Source organism: Pipistrellus kuhlii, unplaced genomic scaffold, assembly GCF_014108245.1.
Source record: "Pipistrellus kuhlii isolate mPipKuh1 unplaced genomic scaffold, mPipKuh1.p scaffold_m20_p_18, whole genome shotgun sequence".
Taxonomy (NCBI): domain Eukaryota; kingdom Metazoa; phylum Chordata; class Mammalia; order Chiroptera; family Vespertilionidae; genus Pipistrellus; species Pipistrellus kuhlii.
Genome location: NW_023425493.1, coordinates 4468410 through 4475105, shown reverse-complemented (window position 1 = coordinate 4475105; position 6696 = coordinate 4468410). Strand labels below are relative to the sequence as shown.

Genomic DNA, 6696 nt, shown 5'->3' with positions numbered 1-6696 from the left:
TGAGTTTTAATAAATGACAGCTCTGCTCTACAGAAAAACTAAAAAACCATTTGAAATGAAATTCCCCAGAGAATTCTACTTCACTATAAGCCACCTCTTTCAGCTCCATATTCTCTCCCCTCTCCGAGGAGAACCCTAAGTCTTGAGCTAAGGACTTTGAACCGTGACCAGTAAGCAAGGGGCATTTAGGGTTTTGATACAAAGGTATAGGGGCTGACATGATGAATACAGGTTGCCTCTTCCTTTGAGACCCGTATGAAGGGTGAAGGGTGGGGTTAGGTTCCTGGGTTGCTAGTGACCTTCCAGACCCTGATAGTAATCTTGGTGAGAAGTGATGGTGTTCTGGACCATAGTCACGATGATGAGATAGAGAGAAGGGAGCAGGATTTAGGTGATTTAGAAAGTAGATGCAATGATTAGATAAGGGAGATGAGGTGAGGAAGGTTGAAGGAGCGAGGATTACTGCCACATTTCCCCTTGATCAAACCATCTTGCTCATTTCCTGATTAATCTTTCTGTAATTCTGCCATGGCTTTGTCTCTCCCTCCCATCCCCAAGAACCTGCCATTGCTCTCCACCGCCTTCAGGAGCTTAGAGCTGACCATGAACTGTCACCACTCTGTATTCACTGCAGGTCTTCCCCCATACACTCGCCTGGGCCCATACCTGTAGCCCATAGCTTCTTCCCTTCCTTAGGGGCTATTTGAAATGTACATTTACTTATCACATGGCTTTTAGAGGCTGAACTGAGCTAAAATGTGAAGTTTCTTTGTTGTTGTTTTTTTCCAATATGTGTATCAACTCAATATGGTAATATCGGTTACTGATTAGTAGTTAAATATCTATGATGAATGAAAATGGGGAGATAATTATTTTGGGGCATTGTAAATAAAAACCTCTCAAAACATGAATCCAGGGGTGGCAAGGTGAAGAAAAAAAAACACAAAAACTCGCAGACACAGACACTAAACAATACAGGGATGACCAGAAGGAGAGGAGGGAGGGGCAGGTAGAAGTGGGTAAAGGAGGGGTACGTGGTGATGGAAGGAGACTTGACTTTGGGTGGTGAACATAGAATACAATTATTATACAGAGGATGTGGTATAGAATGGTACACTTGAAACCTACATAATTTTATTAAGCAATGTCACCTCAATAAACTCCATAAAAACAAACAAACAAAAAAAAAAAAAAGAAAAGAAAACAAAGCAAAACCCACACAGGAAAAAGCCATGAATCCAGGTGAAGAAAGAAGTTGGAGATGAAAAGGTTGAGCACCACCACTCTGTCTAGTCCAACGGGCTGGCCGGTTGCTGCATTATCCCAAGCAGACTTGCATTCCGCTGTCCCCCCAGGGTTTTGTGAATGCAGTTCCCTCCGCTCTAAACGCCATCACCTCCTAGTCTTCCGCGTTCTTTAGTTGTCACCGGGTCCTCTTAGGTCTGTTGGGACCCCTAAGTGGAGTGATCTCTCTCCCTGTCTGCCGCCTCCAGCGCCTCATCTCTCTGCCCTGCCCCAGCTGCTGCAGGTGGGAGGTGTTCTGTGCATCGGCATCCAGGACCACACCCGGTGCTCAGAGGCAACGAGCGGCCTGGACCCTGAGCAGAAATCCCGGTAACCCGGGATCCCCGGCGCACAGCCCCCGTCCGCCCCTCCGGGCAGCCCTGAATTCATTTCCAGCTCAACAACCCGGCCCGGCTCGCCCCGCCGGCTGGCGCTCCGGTCCCCGCTCGGACACCACCGCCTCCTTCCTTCCCTCTCGCTGTCACCTTGCCAGCGCCGCCTCTATCACCGGGCGGATCGTCTCCGTCTCCCCTTCCCCCGGGCCTGTCTGGCTCTCCGGCTTTGGGTGCTGCGCTCCGCTCCGGCGTCTGGGCTCTGGCTCCCTCCGCCCCGCCCCTCCCCGCGCTCCTCCAATCCCGGCGGCGCGGGCCTGGCGCTCCACGCTCCCATTGGCCCGGCTGCAGCCCCCTCCCGCCCGGCCCACCCGGTCCCGCTCCGGGCCCTCCATTCACACCAAGTTTGGCTCCCGAGCTGCGGAGGGAGGGGGCGGCCCGGACCGGCCCAGCTCTGCCCCCAGCGGCCCGACCCCGGCCCCGGCCCCCAGACCAGCCCTTATCTGATCCGGGCTCCGGTTAAGAGTCCGGCCCTGCCGTCGCGCGGCTCCGTCCTCACTCCCGCCCGCCCGCCCCGTCTGTCCGTCTGTCCGTCCGTCCTGCTGCGCATCTGAAGGATCACTCAGCACGGACCCAAGGTAAGCCGCTGGCCCTGAGGAGGGAGGGATGCTGCCCACCTCCCTCTCCATAGATGTGGGGGGCGGAGGGGGCAAGACCCTGGCTGGTCTCCATGGTATGGCCCTGCTCCTCAGCCCCCCCCCCCTTTTTAGGCGGCCATATAGGGGACCCCCCTGGAAGATAAGCTAAGGTGGTCACCTCAGCCCTTCAGGCTAAGGAAGGGGCTTTCCTGGTGCCCCTTCCCATTGGGCAGACCTGCAGTTACATCACAGCTCCTCTAACAAGTATAGCCATGCACCTCCACCCGGGCCCTCCAGACAGCGCCCCCTCTTCCCAGGATCCTCAGGTTACTCCCACTCCCGTGCCCAGCCCTGCCCCTGCCCCCTACCCGCTTCCCACACAGTGACACCCACTTAGCAGGATGGGAAGAAAGACACATAAGGCTTAGGTGGGGGGACCTCAGGAACCGGGTCTGCCTGGGGCCCCTACCCCACCCGTCCATTCTGACTTGCAGTCCACTTCAGACACAACCTCCTTTGCTGCTCCTCTCCCCCAGCGCTTCCCACGGAGACCCCAGGAGGGAAGCCGAAAGGAGGGGGAAGGGCAGGCAGGGCTCTGGTTCACCTTCAGATGGAGACGCCCATCCATCCCTTCTCCGCCGGCACTCACCAAGGGCACCGGTGCTGGGAAAGAAGTGAGGGAACTTCCTGGTCCGGGGGAGGAGAGCCAAGGCCTGGGATGGACAGAAGGACAAAACGGGAAGCGGGGCCGCTCTGATGGTGAGGTTTCATTCTTGGCAATGAAGCGCCCAGGTGGAGTGAGGGAGATGGGGAGCTGGGGGCGCGGAAGAAGGTCAAAGCTTAGGGCAGACCAATGCAAATTGTGGCTGAAGCTTTTTGGCCGGCCTGCCTTAGTTGTGGGGTTTGAGTCTCCCCTCCTACCCTCCCCCCCACACACACACCAGGGACGCTTTTAGGCTGTTCTGGATGAGGGAGATGGTGATGGGAGATGCGGGCGCTTCTGTGAGGACAGCTGCTTGCTGAGGGTGCTGAGGAGGGCTGGAGCGGGTGTCCAGACCAGCCTGCCGAGGGGCCTGCAGCCAGGGCTGAGTTTCATTTAGTTTCATCCCCAAACCCTTTTCCAATCTCCAAGGATTTCTGAACACGTTCCTGGCAGGATGGAGGGCGCCATCCTGTGCTGAGGGGCAGGCTTCTCCATTCCTAAGGGAATAGGCCGGGTACGGGGGACCAAGTGCAGAGGGAAGCAGGTGTCCTGGCTCAGAGCTGGTTTTCCTGGGAGGAGGAAATGAGGAAGGAGAGGGAGGGAAGGCACTACCCCAGGCAGAAGGGCCGGGGCTGGTCTTCCGAGGCAGTAGGCATGGCCTAGGCAGTGCCAACCCCCCACCCCCTCAGCCCTTTGGTGGTGGTGGCGAGGGAGGGAGAGAGGGGGTGTTGGGGGGGTGATCTGGGCCAGTCCAGCCTCCCAAAGCCCTTGCCAACCTGGGTCCTGAAAGGAGCTGCTGTTTTCTGAGCCATCCCCAGCCCCCACCCGGAGCCCAGCAGCCAACTTGTCTCAGTGGATATCAAATGGCAATGACTCCACTGCGTGGAGGGGGGAGGCTGGACGATGGTTCCACTCCTCCTGTGGTTCTAACGCCGAGTCCCACTGCTGACCCCTGCCCCGAGGAAAAGCTTTGTCTCCCGCATCACCCCCGCGTCCAGTCCATGGACACATATGTTTGTGTGGGAGGATCGTTGTCTGCCCTCTGGCATCCCCTTCTCCACCCTGTGACCTGTTGAATGCCATCCATGCCATCCATGCCCCTCTGAGCGCGTTTATAGAGCTAGCTTCGTTGGATTGGGCTATGAGGGAAGCGTCTGGCAGAAGACCCAGGGGCCTTTCCCCCAGGGACCAGAGAGGCTGGGTCAGCAGGGTCTGAGTGGGCTCAGATGTCCCCTGGGGTCACCCAGGGGGCGGTGGCGGGGTAAGGGGTTCGGGGCTCTTTCTCCGAAGAAAAGGGCCTTCTGGGTCTCCTAGCGAAATGTGCACAAGATGGAAGATAGGCTGGGCCCCAGGCATCGGTGGGAGGAACAGAGACATCGGGCAATGGAGCACCTCAACTTTCCTGCCAAGAGCTATTTAGGACGGAAGAAAAAACCTCCCTCTCCCTCCCCTCCCTGGCCTAGATTCTCCTCTCGCCTGACTGGTCCGTGTTACTGTCCGGCGAGGCCAAGCTGTCCAGGACAGTGGTGAGGCCCTGGGAGGGGCAGAGAGAAGGGATCGTACGAGGCACACCGTTGAGTTGAGGCAGCAGGAAGGCTGGAGAGAAGGAGGGGACTGGAATCCTAGTGTTTTAGCGCCCGGCGAAGGGAGGTTGCTGGGGCGGGCGCCCGGGAAGCAGAGCTTCTGGTGTTTACACGTCACCTCGCTCTGCCACAGGCCGAGTTCAATGCTGATCTTCCTTCATGCGAGCTGAATATGTGTGTTGCCACCGTTCTTCATGGAGATGGTGCATCTAGGTGGCCCCCCGCCATCCCCTCCCCCATCAGAACCTTGAAAGGGCAGAGAGAAAGGGATTGTGGGAAAAACTCTCCCGTGGGTGTCTGCTAGCGTGGAGCTGAATTTGAGGTGGTGGGCAGGCGGGAGGGGCTGGCTCTGGAATGTGGGAGAGAAGTGGGAACTGAATGGACTGTGTGGTTTGCAGAAAGAGGTCGGAGAAGCAGGACCCTGGGAGACACGTCGGGCCTCCAAAACGGAGTAACGTAGGAAGGGGGTGTGTGTAAGGCCACCTGCTCCCCTTCCAATGGCAGGAGACCTGGGAATGGCGTGAGGCTGGACGTAGGTTAGAGTTCAAGAAGCACGTCTCACACAAAGAAAGAAATCTAATTAAAGATTGGGAAAGAAAGAGAGACCACCTTCTGGACCAAAACCAACCAACCAACCAACACACCAAAAAACCCCAAACGAGAAAGCCCGTGGTGAGGACTTCTGAGCCGCTCTGTGAAGCCCAGATAGGCCCAGGGGTTTATGATGCAGCTAAGGGGATGGCAGCCCATGCCCAGGGCGGCTCCCTCTCTGTCCTGGCTGTGCCCTGCAGACAGTCCGCATTGCTTAAGAGCACAGCCTTGGGGTCAGACTTCCTGGGTTTGGATCCTGGCTTCAGCACTTAGCTACACAAGTGTCCGCATCCTTGCGATGGGCTAATATAATAGGTGAGGGGTGAAGGAGTCAGAATTTGTAAAGGGCCTGGAATGGCGCTTAGCCTGGGGAAAAGGGTTCTGGCTCTTTCTCTCTGTCCTTTTTTGCTGGCTCTCTGTCCTTTTTTGTTGCCCCAGCCCTTGACTGTGGGTTTTCTGCAGTCCTATCAATAGATCCCCATCCCTCCACCCTTCTAGAGTTTGGAAAGGAGCATTTTCATGTAGTCTAACATGGGAGAATTTTCATGTAGTCCCTGAACACGCCTGATCTAAGATGAGGTTCCTGTCATTCCAAGAGGTTGACCGGCACCAGGGCCTGGGTCCCCACACCCACAGCCCCTTCCCCCCAATGTTTTCACCAAGCTGATGTCCTGTCCTCAACTCAGATCTAATGACAGCTGTTGAACTTCTTCCTGAGTCTCTTCCCCCATTCTGAGCAACTTCTCTCCCCCAACTTCTCTCTATCCCACCTCTCACCCCTGACCCCGCTTGACCTGGCTTGTTCCTCTCCCTGCCTACGTCTGCCCCGCACCTTCTCTTTGGTGTGTGCTCACTCCTCTTCTTCTGTCAGCCTCTCCCCCTCATCAGCCCGATGCCCATGCAATGACCTCCCTACCTTCAGCCAGGCCCTCTCCTGACTCCCTCTCCCACAGAACTGCCACTGACGTCATCACCGGGAAGCATCCGTTTGATCTTGCTCCTTTCCTCCTGGATATCGCTGTTGATTCTCAGATGAAAACTCCCAATCAGAGCCTTTAAGATATTTTAGTAAGCCTTTACCCACAGTCCCCTCCGGCACCCCCATTTCTGGGGACTGCTCCATTCAGACCTTGTTCTAGGGCAGTGGTCTGCAAACTCATTAGTCCACAGAGCCAAATATCAACAGTACAACAATTGAAATTTCTTTTGAGAGCCACATTTTTAAAACCTAAACTTCTTCTAATGCCACTTCTTCAACATACACTCACTCAGGCTGTGGTATTTTGTGGAAGAGCCACACTCAAGAGGCCAAAGAGTCGCAAGTGGCTCACGAGTCGCAGTTTGCCGACCACAGTTCTAGGGGAATATACTGGTACTCAATGGCAATTCTGAGCCATGCTCCTTCTTCCACTCTGGGCCTTCACATGGGCCACTCCGAGTCTCAGCCCTCCTGCCAACCTCCATTCCCCTGTGTCCCTATCGGCTCTGTCATCAGGTACCCCCGCCTCCTCAGCATCCTGCTTGTCCCTTGTCCCTTGTTTCTGTAACTTTGCCCAGGACACCCA

General features: G+C 56.1%; 1 protein-coding gene across 1 annotated transcript in view; it reads left to right on the top strand.

Moving 5' to 3' along the window:
- The first annotated feature begins 2011 nt into the window (after positions 1-2011).
- The window catches only part of KCNJ10 (potassium inwardly rectifying channel subfamily J member 10), a 28098-nt gene continuing 23413 nt past the window's right edge, over positions 2012-6696 (top strand). Inside the window, exon 1 of the mRNA XM_036442725.2 lies at positions 2012-2254. The gene's annotated coding sequence lies outside the window, so the exon portion shown is untranslated. The remainder of the gene's footprint in view (positions 2255-6696) is intronic.